Here is a 14,982-nt window from a genome sequence, read left to right on the forward strand (position 1 = left end):
TTCAGAAAATGTAGGGATTGGGCAAAGTCTTCCTTTTGCATACTGAGTACAAAATGACCTAACTGCTGCTGTAACTTCTTTTTATTGCCCCACCCCCTCCCAGACCCCTCGACCCCCTCCTTAGAACAAGAGAAGATCTGGAAGAAGTCACTCACTCCACTGGAAGAATGCAAAGTAGAGTTTACCAGGGAATGGTAGCATTTTGGGCTTTCGAATGTTTTAAATGAACCACCACATGACATGGCAAATCTGAAGAGAAGTTGTTCCGGGAGTTAAACCTGCCCAAAACAACTGGAAATTGGGTCAAGTTTAAAACGAATCTGGTGGATTATAGAGAAATAACAGGAAACTGGATTTGTTCCTAATTCCTGGAGAGAAAAGAAATTTAGTGAAGTTTAAGATTGAAATTGAAGTTTTGGGGCATCACATGAGAGTGTTAATTACTATTTGACTGGTATTTGCAGGTTACATTCTTCAAGGAAGAACTTTGATACATTTTGAAAACACCTGACAGTAATTTTTCCAGTAGCAACTTTAATGCAACAATGTCGGTCCCGGGTCGCGGGCCCGAAACAAGCGGAAGGTGGGACGTTCTGACAGCTCAAGCGACATAAAAGCAGCTGGAACCCGGAGCGGCCCTCCCAGTTTCTGAGCCCGGCGCCGGGGATCGGGGTCCCGGGGCTTCCACTCACCTTCTTCCGCCTTCACCATCGTCAGCAGGAAAGCGAGGCCGCACTCGGCGCACTGACGTTGCGGCAGCGGAACTCGGGCGGAGACGCTGGCCACTGAAAACAATTCATCCCCTTCCCTCCTGGCTGCCGCAGTCTGGGTCAGTGGGGACATCAGCCTCTCCTTTGTCCCCCATGACATCCAGGCAATGCTTCGACACCTGGTCAATCCGGTTTATTTTCTCCCGTTCTTTTTTTTCTCTTTACCGCACACCTAAACACAGGAACCAGTTTCCACAACAAAATACCTTCACTGCTTCCCCCGAACCCCCCCGCAGTGACTTCGGTGATTACAATTTCCGTCTCAATTGAGTTCATTGCCATTTTATTCTGCCATACGCGCTGCAACATGAAGTGCCGCTTCATGCTCTCATCTGGACCTGGAAAAATTTTATTAATTTTGCTTCCAATCTCCACCGCTCCATTATTTTCACATGGTCCATCTCTGATACTTCCCTTCCCTTCCTTGACCTCTCTGTCTCAATTTCTGGTGATAGACTGTCCACCAATATCCATTACAAGCCTACCGACTCCCACAGCTACCTCGACGACAGCTCCTCGCACCCCACTTCCTGTAAGGACTCCATCCCATTCTCTCAGTTCCTTCATCTCCGTCGCATCTGTTCTGATGATGCTACCTTCAAAAACAGTTCCTCTGATGTGTCCTCTTTCCTTAACTGAGGTTTTCCACCCACGGTCGTTGACAGGGCCCTCAACCGTGTCCGGCCCATCTCCCACGCATCCACCCTCACACTTTCTTCTCCCTCCCAGAAACATGATAGGGTCCCCCTTGTCCTTACTTATCACCCCACCAGCCTCCGCATTCAAAGGATCATCCTCCGCCATTTCCGCCAACTCCAGCATGATGCCACCATCAAATACACCTTCCCTTCACCCCCCCCCCCTCCCGATGGCATTCCATAGGGATAGTTCCCTCTGGGACACCCTGGTCCACTCCTCCATCACCCCCTACTCCTCACCCCCACCTAAGGCACCTCCCCATGCCCACGCAAAAGATGCAACACCTGCCTCTTCACTTCCACTCTCCTCACTGTCCAAGGGCCCAAACACTCCTTTCAAGTGAAGCAGCATTTCACTTTCATTTCCCCCAACATAGTCTACTGCATTCGTTGCTCCCAATGCGGTCTCCTCTACATTAGAGAGACCAAACGTAAACTGGGCGACCGCTTTGCAGAACACCTGCAGTCTGTCTGCAATAAAGACCCAAACCTCCCTGTCGCTTGCCATTTTAACACTCCACCCTGCTCTCTTGCCCACATGTCTGTCCTTGGCTTGCTGCATTGTTCCAGTGAAGCCCAACGCAAACTGGAGGAACAACACCTCATCTTCCGACTAGGCACTTTACAGCCTTCTGGACTGAATATTGAATTCAACAACTTTAGATCTTGAACTCCCTCCTCCATCCCCACCCCCTTTCCGTTTTTTCCCCCTTCCTTTTTTTTTCCAATAATTTATATAGATTTTTCTTTTGCCAACTATTTCCGTTATTTTTAAATCTATATCTTTTATGCCCTGTTAGCCTTTCCACCCCACCCCCACTAGAGCTGTACCTTGAGTGTCCTGCCATCCATTCTTAATTAGCACATTCATTTAGATAATATCACCACCTTCAACATCTCTTTGTTCTTCTGTCTGTGACATCTTTTGATTATCTGCTCCTATCACAACCACACCACCCCCCTATTTCTCTCTCGCACCCCCACCCCCCCCCCCCCCGCCACCTTAAGCCAGCTTATATTTCACCCCTCCTAATATTCACTCAGTTCTGTTGAAGGGTCATGAGGACTCGAAACGTCAACTCTTTTCTTCTCCGCCGATGCTGCCAGACATGCTGAGTTTTTCCAGGTAATTCTGTTTTTGTTTTGCACTCCAACATTCATGGTCAACTCCTTTACCTCACCACTCCCAGACCATCTCTGACCCCTTGTATCACTTACTCTCCACCCAAATCTCCCTTTCACACCCCAACCTTGCCTTGTCTGCCCCGAACAAATCCTCTGATTCACTTACAATTTCACCAAATCCACCCCCTTTCCTCAATGTTTCATAAAACTGACCACTTTGACCAAGCTTCTAGCCAAATATCATCCTATGTGGCTCTGTCAAATTTTGTTTTATAATGCTCTTATAAAGCACCCTGGGGTAGGTTAAAGCATCTATATAAATACAAGTTGTTGTTTAAAAGTAGTGAAATGTGGGATTCTTCAGCTGGAGGCAGGTTCAATCAAAGCATTCAAAAAGGAATTAGTCTGTTATCTGAAAAGCAAGCATGTGCAGGGTTACAAGGAGAAGGCAGGAGAATGGCACCAACTGAAATACTCATACACAGAGCCAGTGTAGACACGATGGCTGTAACAACTTTGTCATTCTGTGGGTTGCAAATTATCTGCCAGAAATCTTAATCCCTACTGTCCAGGATTTCATGCTTAGCTTGACTGAGTTGGAGAAGGCAAGCAGTTTCTCTAAAGGTGATGGGATCGTTACTCGAGCAGATTTGCTGCCCATGTTGCTGTCAGGCAAACAATGGCATGGTTTTGTCCTGAGTTATGCTGCTCACCCAATCTGCTTGTGAAATTCCTGACCCCTGCAGTATACATAATAAGATGTTTGTTCTTTACCAGTTATTTGATGACTAACAACTGTCCTCTTGGAGAGGAAAAAAGAGGATAGGATGAAGTGCCCAAAATGGCTCTAACAATTACTTAGCTTATGATGGAAGATTGAACTCAGTGACAAAATCAGGTTGAATATTCTATCATGAACCAGTTAGGTCCACTATATTCCAGGCAAATTCTGATTACTGACCAGTGATTTAATTCATTGTTGAGACCTGGACAGATACATCACTGAGGTTGGGATTTGTAAGTCATCACACAATGTCCTTCTGAATAGACTGGTATCATCTGCAAAGCAACTGAAATATTACTGGTGTTTTATGCTGGTAAACTGTGCTTTCAACTGGTTATCTTGCATACATTTTGGGACACCTAAGCCCAACCTCTTGTGAATTGGCCCCGGGGCATTCCAGGACTTGAGTGAGGTGTACCCCTACAAGGATGATCTGCAATCAGTGGTGAGTGAACGGCACCCACCATTCATTAGGCTTTACAGCTGTCCATAAATGCATTTTGTGGGCTTTTTCGCATCAATCTATAGTCAAGGGGAGTCTGAAGCAATGCATTGTCTTCTACAGGGGATCTGGACCCTATATGAACAAGCCATTATGTCACTGGCAGTTTTTAGTCACTTTTCTTAATCTTGAATAATACATATTCTAACTCTTCAGTTCCGTTTACTGTTGTTTGAACCAAAGTGTATTGAGAGACATGAAGTACCTGTTGTATTAACAGTAAATTCCTCATGGCATTGCTCACAAAGATGTTAAACGAAAAAAATGTGCAAGGCTATGAAAAAAGGCTTGCATTTATATAGCACTTTTCGCAACCACCGGACAAGCTTTTTGAAGTGAACTGCTGTAATGTAGGATATGCACTAGCTAATATGCATTCAGCAAACTCCTGCAATATGATAATGACCAGAAAATCTGGTTGTTCTTTATGATGTTAATTGGGAGATTAATAATAGCCAGGATACTGGGAATAACTCACCTGTTCTTCTTCAAAATAGTGCCATGGGACTTCACTTTAATGCCTCATCCTAAAGGCAGCACATCTGACAATGCAATTCTGCCTCAGTATTGCACTGGAGTGTCAGCCTTGATTTTTAATCTCAAGCACTTGAGTGGGACTTGAACTCTGAACCATGTGATTCAAAGGCAAGTGTGCTATAAACTAAGCCATGGTTGACACGCAAGGAAAAGAACAGACAAGTGGGGCTAATTGGTTACTCTTTCATAGAACCTGCACAGGCATAATGGGCTGAATAGCCACATTCTATATAGTGTTACAGATAGGAAGGGGATTTAAGTTAATTTGATTTCTCCTCTCACCACCCGTCCATAAACAGGCGTTTTTATTTTGATTTCCCCATTTTTAATAGGTGACGTATTTCCCAACCCCTCAGTTTTGGTGTGGAATCCAATTTCTGTTAGTAACCCCACAGCAAACTCAGGATAGGGTAACCTCATAGTAGTTTATTCGCAAACACTCAAACACAAGAGGAGGGTTGCAGCGTGGCCTTTTTCACTCATACAACAAAAGAGGGGGATAGAGAAAGCAAGATTTAAAGGGCAAAGACCACAGAATAAAGAATTATTGATTCATGTGAGTCCAGAGTCAAAATCTAATATGTATTCTTTTACAGAGGTCAGCAGCTTGAAGACTGATGCTGACTAATTCACTTTTCCAGTGGGGATGACTTCCACGATGGGATAAGCAAGTAGTCTTGTAGACGATCGTATAGAAGTTCAGAAGTCCCAATAGAAACAGTGTAGATGGGGCCAAGCATTCAAACCTGGACTGAGCCCTTGTTCTGAGCTGTTGCTTGCCAGATGGAAGATGGCAGACTGCCTTGTCATACAGCAGTACAGTATAATTGGTTCTCCCAGTTGGTGGGGGGAGGGTCATGTGACTCTCAACTCTCCACATTGGCTTTGACAAAGGATGTATATTCCTTTGTCTGGATTCTTGAGATTGAAATTCTTAATGGTTGAAACATTAACAAAGGAGGTTGCAGGGTCCTTTGTCCCAGCAGACTGATAGTCTCCATTGGCCAGGCCTGGCTTTGAAAATGTAGATGGCCTTTGTATAATTCCTTTGGAATTTGATTTCTGTGGCTCACAGGGTTGTTAGCATCTCTTCAGAGATAACAAGGTGTCAGCTTCTCTGATACTGCCAGAAAGTCTCATTCGTTTGAAAGTCACAGCCAAACATGGCTTCAGTCATTTTAAAGTCTTTCTCCAGTTTTTAAAATTTTAGGAAGTAGCCATGATGGTAGCTACATGTTTCATAAAAATATAGTGAGTTCTTAGCTCCGTTACAGAAAAAAATGAATTCTATTTTTTTGTTTGTTTTTGTGGTCATATGAAGGAAGGATAGGAAGTGAAGAGTATACCTGCATTCTCTCATTCACACTGGTACATCAGACACACAGCTAGCAGGGGCAATGGCAGTTCCCCGCTGAATTTTCTTTTATCTTTGAGGTTTAAACCCAGGAGAGGGTGGCTGCAAGAACATTGTCCTTTCTGGTGATGTGGCTGATCTGTAGGTTGAAAGGCTGTAAGAGCAGACACCAGCAAAACAGCCGCACATTGGGTGGCTTTGAAATTTTCAAAAAATTCCAGAGGATTGTAATTGGTGTGTCTTAGGTGCCCATGGCAAATGTAAATTTCAGTGCTGAAGCACTAGGACGACAACTAAGATTTCTTTCTCCACTATGGAGCATCTTTTCTGGTGTGTGGGTTGTGCTTTATTGAAAAATAGCAAATGGAACGCTGATGCCAGATTCACTTTCCTGGAGCAGGAAGGCTCCCACCCTGAGGTCACTGGTGCCTATGGCTATTCTGAAAGGTTTAGTGAAGTTGGGGGCTACTAGTGCTAGCTCATTTATCAGGACAGCTTGCAGCTTTTCAAAAGCCTCTTGGCGGGCCTAGGTTCACATCATCTTTGAGTGCTTTTTTTTAAGAAAGTGCTAAAGTTTGGAACAAACTTCCTATAGAACCCACACATTCCTAGGAAATGCCCGATTTCCCTCTGGTTTTCAGGAGTGGGGAAATCGATCATGGCCTGTACTTTGGCCCCATAGGTAGCGTGCTCCCTTGTCCCACCATGTCCCAGATAAGTTACCTTGGGCTGGGCGAACTCACTCTTTTCCAAGTTCACCACCAAGTTGGCTCTCTTCAGAGGCTGGAACACTGTCTCCAAGTGAATCAAGTGATCTCTCCAGGTGTCACTGTAAATGATCTGATCATCCAGGTACACTGCATAATTGTTGGGGCCAGCTACTAGCTGGTTGGTCAGGCCAAGGGGCATGACTTTGCATTGGTACTGGCCATCGGTGGTGACAAATGCAGAGATTTTTCTTACCCTGGGGGTCATGGGGACTCACCAGTACTGCTCTAAATGGTAAATCTTGCTCAGGTAGGCTGAGTGACCCACCTTGTCTATACAATCCTCAAGGCAGCGGATTGGGTCAGAGTCGGCCTTGGTTGCCACATTGACTTTCCTGTAATCCATGCAAAGTTGCTTTTACCCATCTGGTTTCTGCGCCAGCACAATGGGAGATCTCCAACTACCCTGGCTAGGCTCAATAATGTCATTGTCCAGCATGTACTGGATTTCCTGTCAGATCTGAGCCAGCTTGTCGGGGCTCAGCAGGTAAGGGTATTGTTTGATTGTTGGGGTGCCAGGGTAGTACTAAAGAGCTCTCTAGCAGGGCTACCACACTCTGTTCCTGGATCTAGTGGGCTAATTGGGCACTTAGGTCCTTCAAGACCCCTATATTTGCCAGCCTGGTGGCTGGGGTGGGGGCAGGTTCAACCAGGGAACCGCCAGTCCCTCCTCCTCAGTTGATGTCTCCTGGCTGTCCTCAGTTTTTCCACCTTCTGGCAAATACCCACAGGTTGGCTGGGCTCCCAGCTGTAATACCTTTCTAACAGGTTAAAATGGCATAGCCAATGCTTTTTGCTACTATCTGGGGTGTGGATCAGGTAGTTTACTTTGCTAATTTTGTTTGCTTCCTGATACAGGCCACTGAACTTGGCTTGGAAAGGGTCAGTGAGTAGGGTCAATAGCACATGGGACTTGGTCTCTGGGTTGAAGAGTTCGGGCCTGGGCACACCTTTTAGGAAGCTTTCAGATGCTCCTTAGCCATTGCACATGCATTGAAAAGTTTTTCCTGGAAGCTTTGGGTCGGGGTGGTGGGGAGAGAGGTGGGACAGACAGATTTCCTCCTCCCACTCCACTAATCAGTGTCTTGGCTTTCAGCGAGGATTCCAGGGGGCAGGCTCTTATTTTTCCCTCCAACATTAAGGACTCCAGAGCAGTACAACAAACTTGCTCACATCTGGGGATATTGTTACTGGCAGGACAAAACTCCGATAATTCTCAGGAATTTTGTCCAGTCTGGCTACACGTAGAGCTGTGCCCTCAGGAGGGCTAACCCCTGTAGTGAGTCTGTACCTGCTCTGCCCATTGGGGCATCCTCTGTGGGACTATTCGTATGGGCGTCCCCACAATCTCCAGTTTTCGGGTCTGGAATGCTCTATTTTACTGCAATGAGAACACACCAGTCTTTGGGGGTTTTCCTTTTGGACTGTAGAGACACTTCTTGCAACCTCTTTTGTGTTTTCTTTACTGGGTGTGGGGCCTTTCCTGTCTAGATTGCCCTACTTATCTTTCCAAAGTTCATGGAAATGGTTTGGAAAGGGTGTGAGTTTCCTGGCCTATGAGTGAGATAACAGCTGTCTGCTGTGACTGCTGCATCCCTGGCTGAGAGGATTCTCTGCTCCTCCAAGCGCATACACAGATTAGAGGGTAAGCAATTTTTGAACTCCTCCAACAATACCAACTCACGCAACTCCTCATAGGCGCATCAGATTCTTAGGGATTTAACCCATCGATCGAACTGGACTTGCTTCAGACTGTTCAAACTCAATGTCAATGAGTATTCCAGGACTGCTGGTGATTTGCCTCCGGGACTAACTTGTAGGCACTTAGAATGGCAGTCTTGGACTGCTCATAATTCATGGACACATCAGGAGGCAGCATGGAGTAGACTTCTTGGCTGTCCCTTACAGCTGCCCTCGAATTAAAAATGTCAGGCCTCTGATGGCTGTTTTAGCTGTCCTATTTTTCTCAAAAGTGACAAAAAAAAGACTCCACATCACACCCTTCAAATTCGGGAATAAATCTAACATACTTGAAGCCTCAGTGTGGTTCAGGGTTAGAGAGATAAGGAGTGCTACTGGGTAGAGAAAGATTCTCCTGTGCAGCTTCAAATTGTCTGCTCTCTCTCTCCCTTTGAGTTGCTAGCTCCATTTCCAATTTTCAGAGCTGGAATTCTTTCCCATTCTTGTTCCTTCTCCTGAGCCTCTCTTTCTCTTTCTTGCTCCCTTTCTCTCTCTTGAAAGGCTAGTTGCAATGAGCTTTCCCAACTCAAAATTGGCTAGGGGACTGGATTCAGAGTCATGGTTCTACCGGTAACGAGATCCAAATGTTCCACCAACAACTGGATCAATTCGTTTTACTGGCAATTTTACCATCCTAGCTACAGCTTTCAATTGCTCTGTGGCCCTCAGCCACCAATTTCACCATTGAAATTTCCTTGCTGGAAAAACATCTGGGCATCAAATGTTGCCATTTTCTTAGTGTTAAGGAAAAGAAATTTGCTGTGGTCGTTACTTTATTTTAAAATTTGTTCCAGCCACTAAGTAAAAACCCTTTTGGCTTCCAAATGACTCATCAGATTTGGTTCTTGGACTCTGGTAAAATTCAAAATGAGCTCCCAAGTTCTGTTATGGTCAGGAGGGGGTTTTAATTTAAACAGCCCCGATTTCGCCTCTCACCACCCGTCCATAAACAAAAAAGTGTTTTGATTTTGATTTCCCCCTTTATAGGCGGTGGTGTATTTCCCAACCCCTCAGGTTCGACGTGATCCAATTTCTATTAATGACCCCACAGCAAACTCAGGATAGGGTAAACTCAGAGGTAGTTTTATTCACACACACAAACACGAGGATGGTTGCAACAGAGCCTCCTTTTCGCTCGTAAGAGGGGGGATAGAGAAAACAAGATTTACAGGGCAAAGACCACAGAATAAAGAATCGTTTTACGAAGTCCATAATCAAATCCAATGGTGTATTCTTTCACAGAGGTCAGCAGATTGAAGGCTGATGTGGCTAATTCACTTTTCCAGTGGGGATGACTTCCACGATGGGATAAGCACATAGAGGTGAATTAGTCTTGTAGGCAATGGTAAAAAGTTCATAAGTCTCAGTAGAAACAGTGTAGATGGGGGCCAGGCATTTCACCTGGACTGAACCCTTGTTCTGAGCTGCTGCTTGGTAGATGGAAAATGGCAGACTGATTGGCAGTACAGTAAGGCAGTATGACTGGTTCTCCCAGCTTTGGGGGGGGGGGGGGGGGTGTCATGTGACTTCCACCTCTCCACTTTGGTTTTGACAAAGTGTATATTCTTTTGTCTGGATTCTTCATGCTTCAACCATTAAGATTTTCAAAGGAGGTTGCAGGGTCCTTTGACCTAGCAGACCAATAATCTCCATTGGCCAGGCCTGGCTTAGGAAATGTAGATGGTCTTTGTATAATTCCCTTTGAATTTGCTTTCACTTTCTGCAGCTCACAGGGTCATTAGTGTCTTTTTAGACATAACAAGGTGTCAGCTTTTCTGATACTGCCAGTAAGTCACAGCCGGAAATGGTTTCTTACATTTTAAAGTTTTTGTCCATTTTTTTTTAATTTTAGGAAGTAGCCATGATGATATATATACATATTTCATAAAAACAGTGTGAGGGTTTAGCTCCATTACATCTGTTTGATTTTATGTCTGAGGGAATGGGCAGGTTTGGCTGGCCCACCTGGGAGTAACAGGGTAGGAGGGAGATTAACATTGAAATTCTTATTACAGCACCACCTAATGGCATGGTAGGAAATTGTTACAAGGATTGACATTTTATATTGGAATTCACATTAGAAATGTTTATAAAGCAGTTATAAACAAAGCCTTTAAAACAACAAATAAAATTAATGACCTGGAAATTCACAACCTGTTAAATCTACTTTTGATTTGACTTCAGACATCTGCACAAGTGTCAAGCATGGCTCCGTGGTTGTAATATCACTGCTGAGTCAAAAGCTTGTGGTCTCAAATACAATTCTGGAGACTCGAGCATACAATCTGGGCTGACAGTCCAATGCAGTACTGAGCGAGTGCTGCAATATTAGAGGTGTCATCTTTCAGATGAGAACTTAAGCTGTGGCCATGTCTGTGCTCTCATTTGAACTATTTGAAGCAGAGCAAAAAGTTTGCTCTGGTCTCCTTGCCAACCTTTATCCTTCAACTGTCACTGAAATATCATTGCTGTTTGTGGGACTTAATATGCACAAATTGGCTGCCGTGGTTCCAACATCACTACAGTGACTACAGGTTAAAAGTACTTAATCAGTTGTGCAACAACTTATATTTATATAGTGCCTTTAATGCAACAAAACATCCCAAGGTACTTCACATGTAGTAAAAATATATTCCCATGTTCAGCAATTTAAGTAGTGCAGTACTTATAACAAATATCTTGTTTCTAAGCAAACTGACTGGCTTTGCTGGTAGTTTTCTCAACTAAGGTGGTCTTGGGCTAAAGTCCCTCTCCAAAATTGAGTGCACAATCTAAGTTGATTTTCCAATACAATACCAAAGAGAACTATGCCATTAGTGAAAGACATTAAACCAAGGCTGCTCCTGCCTGTTCATCAGGCCAACATTTCTCACGCCAACTAAAAAAAACAGCTATTCATCTCAGTGGTGTCTGAAAGATCTTGCTGATCACAAAATTGCGATATTTCCAGGTACTTAAATGCATGTGGAATATCGAGATATTTAGAAGACAGTATAAGCATGAAAATTTGAGGTTAGACCCCATTTTCTATTCTGACCCAATATCACTCAAATATTTTATTTTGTTCACACTTAAGTATCACAATTAGTTTAGCTTCAATGATTGCTTATTATAAAATATTCCATTTTGTCATAAAGTTTTGGGTAAACATCCCTCTATGTGCCAATCCTTCAGGATTGTCCAAGGTCTTACAGGAATTGAAGACTTATCTCTAGGACATGACTGTAAGCAACCTTGGAAAAAAATCAGGGCTTGAAAAAAAGTGTTAAAGAAAACCATTCAAAGATTTTTTCCTAATAGTTAGAAACATTGGATGGGAGGGAAAAAAGGATGTTTGATTGAGAGTTAGGAATCATCCAGTTGGATAACAAAGTCAATTTGTTTTCCAATTGGTGTGGAAAGGAATCGTTCCATGAGTATGTTGGATATGGTGAAGCAGGAGTGGTTGCAGGCAGGAAGTCACGTGATCATCCATCCAGGAACATGTCAAACCAGAGCCGGCTACCCAAAGTCTCAAACCAATGTCAATAAAAAACTATATATATAGATGCAAGTTTTTATTACACATTTTGCTCTGACTGAAGCCTGGTTAACCAGCTGTGTGTTGAGGAGAGAAGCGTTGAGACAACAAAGGAGGTAGTTAAAAAATAAATCAATTTACTGGTAAAGCTTATTAACAGACATATATTCTATCCAATTTAAATGAACTTTTAGATTGTAAACGTTTATTTATGTTATTACAATAGTTCTTTTGTAAGGAAATTGATGAAAGCACTGTAAAAATGAAGTGATGGCATTATGAACTTAGTGATGATGAACCATAAAACTGCCACCGTTAATTCTGTATTGTTTTACAGTGTACACAGCATAAGCACAATGAAGAACAAATACAGCATAACTTAGGTGTCTCATTAAAAATATTGCTTTTGCTGGTATTAGTAAAATCAGATAAAGAGATTAAATTGTTCCTTTTTCTTCCAAACAAAATACAATTAGATTACTTTGGGCTAGAAATCAGTGGAGCAGATTGAAAGTATTTTGAAGGTATCATTGTCCTCTTTCTTCATTTACAGGGATCCTTCACATATTAAATTACTCTCAAGTACAAATCCAAATGAAATGTGCAGTACACTTGTCACATTAAATTCACACAGGAATGCATCAGTCTGTGCCCTCACACCATATACAACTTTACACTTAGCTATTGTATTTAATTTTGACAAGTTGGTTTCAGGTTCTCTGATGGGCAGTGAAAGTAAGGAAAAATGAATGTATGCACTTGTGTTGAACTTGACTTCAATAGTGTACTTATCGTTAGGTCAACACACTAAGTGATAACCAGGCAAGAAAACACTTCCAACTTGAATCATTGATTACACCTGAACAACCAGCCTGCCAGTGTCTTTCTCTTAATGGCTGGCCTGCTAGGTCAGTTTAGTTTCTATATCTTTTACTATGACTGGGACAAATCACAATCATCTGCTTGGACGTGCTCCATGACAGATTAGAACTAGTGACGAACTGAAGTCATACCAAACCCAAATCCGGCCTCACACCTTCCTCTCCCTTCCAGAGCCATGATAGGGTCCCACCTTGTCCTCACTTATCACCCTACCACAGCCTCCGCATTCAAAGGATCATCCTCTACCATTTCCACCAACTCCAGCTTTCTGCAGGGAACATTCCCTCCGGGACACCCTGGTCCACTCCTCCATCACCCCCTACACCTCAACCCCCTCCCACGGCACCTTCCCATGCAACTGCAAAAGATGCAACACCTGCCCCTTTACTTCCCCCCTTCTAACCTTCCAAGGGCCCAAACACTCCTTTCAAGTGAATCAGCACTTCACTTGCACTTCCCTCAATTTAGTCTACTGCATTCGCTGCTCCCAATGCGGTGTCCTCTACATTGGAGGGACCAAATGCAGACTGGGTGACGGCTTTGCGGAACACCTTCGGTCTGACATGACCTGGACCTCCCTGTCGCTTGCCATTTCAACACACCACCCTGCTCTCATGCCCGCATGTCTGTCTTTGGCCTGCTGTAATGTTCAGGTGAAGCTCAATGCAAACTGGAGGAACAGCACCTCAGCTTCTGATTAGGCACTTTACAGCCTTCCAGACTTAACATTGAGTAAAACAACTTCAGATCATGAACTCTCTCCTCCATCCCCATCCCTTTAAAATTATTTATATTTTTTAAATATATTTTTCTTTTCCCACCTATTTCCGTTATTTTTAAATGTATTCCCATCCATTGTTTTATCACTACCTTTTAGCCTATTTCGATCCCTTCCCCTCACCCCCACTAGGGCTATCTGTACCTTGCTAGTCCTGCTTTCTACCCTTAATGTCACCATTAGCACATTCCTTAGCTAATATCACCACTGTCAACACCCCTTTGTCCTTTTGTCTATGACATCTTTGGCAATCTCTTCTTTGCCTCCAACTATCACTGGCTATCTAGCTCTATCTGTCCCACCCCCTTCAACCAGCTTATATTTTACCTTATTTCTATTTTTCCTCAGTTCTGATGAGTATGGACTCAAAGCGTTAATTGTGTTCCTCTCCGCAGATGCTGTCAGACCTGCTGAGTTTTTCCAGCTGTTTTTATTTTTGTTTCAGATTTCCAGCATCTGCAATATTTTGCATTTATCATACCAAACCCAATTGTATTCTCAGCCAATATCCATATAGCTTTCCAGTGGGTTGCTGAGTACTGTTCAGAGCTTTAGCTCAGTTTTTCACTCCCTAGACCACGAACAATAAAGCTAAATCAACAGAGAGTGGGGCTCAAACTTCCCAACTTTACCTTGGAGTCTTAGTCATTTTTCAAATTTTATATCATCTCTCATTCACGCTAAGAAGTTGCACAATCCTTAGTGGCTCTGGAAAAATCAATTTTTTGTCTTAGTACCTGAATCACACCCCACCCACAGCTTCCACCCTGCATACAGACCCATACTCAGTGTTTTTTACTTGATCTTGTGCTAAGAACAAATTCCTTCAAAACTCACTGAGCATAAAGTGACCAACACATCAAGGCCCAAGGAGATGATCAAGAAGGATTGTGGTGTCTTAAAGACGCTTTAATTTGAAGAATGACAAAGATCCCACAGGTAGCTAATTGCACTCTCTGTGTCAGTTAGGTTTCACCAACTCCATCCCTCTCCTTGGCAACTGTCCAAGACTGAACTGGACAGTTCGTAACCTTGATGTTATATTTGAACCTGCAATGAACTCCCCAACACGCATTCACACCATCACCAAAACTATCTATTTCCATCTCAGTAATATTGCCTAACTTCAATCTTGCCTCAGCCTATCCACTGCTGAAACCCTCATCTACGCCCTTTACCTCTTGACTTGATCATTCCAATGAACTCCTGGTTAGTCTCCCATCTTCTACCCTCTGCAGACTTGAGTTTATTCAGAGCTCTGCTGCTTGTGTCCTAATTTGCACCAAGCCGCGCTTACCCATCTCCCCTGTGCTTGCTAATTTGCATTGGCTCCCAGTCAAGCAACACTTCAATTATAAGATTCTGAGCCTTGTTTGCAAATCACTTCAAGGCCTTGTCCCTCCCTATCTCTATAATCTCTTTCAGCCCTATAACCCCTCCTTAGACCTCTGCACTTTGCAAATTCCAGAATATTGAGCATTTCTGATTTTAATCAGTCCAGCATTGGTGGCTGCCTAAGCTTTGG

The 14,982-nt window shown here is 43.5% G+C and overlaps 1 protein-coding gene across 1 annotated transcript in view; it reads right to left on the reverse strand.

Moving 5' to 3' along the window:
• Window positions 1-981, reverse strand: part of ghdc (GH3 domain containing) — a 29,528-nt gene extending 28,547 nt beyond the window's left edge. Inside the window, exon 1 of the mRNA XM_041217490.1 lies at window positions 693-981. The gene's annotated coding sequence lies outside the window, so the exon portion shown is untranslated. The remainder of the gene's footprint in view (window positions 1-692) is intronic.
• Between the last annotated feature and the right edge of the window lie 14,001 nt (window positions 982-14,982).

Source organism: Carcharodon carcharias, chromosome 23 (assembly GCF_017639515.1).
Source record: "Carcharodon carcharias isolate sCarCar2 chromosome 23, sCarCar2.pri, whole genome shotgun sequence".
Taxonomy (NCBI): domain Eukaryota; kingdom Metazoa; phylum Chordata; class Chondrichthyes; order Lamniformes; family Lamnidae; genus Carcharodon; species Carcharodon carcharias.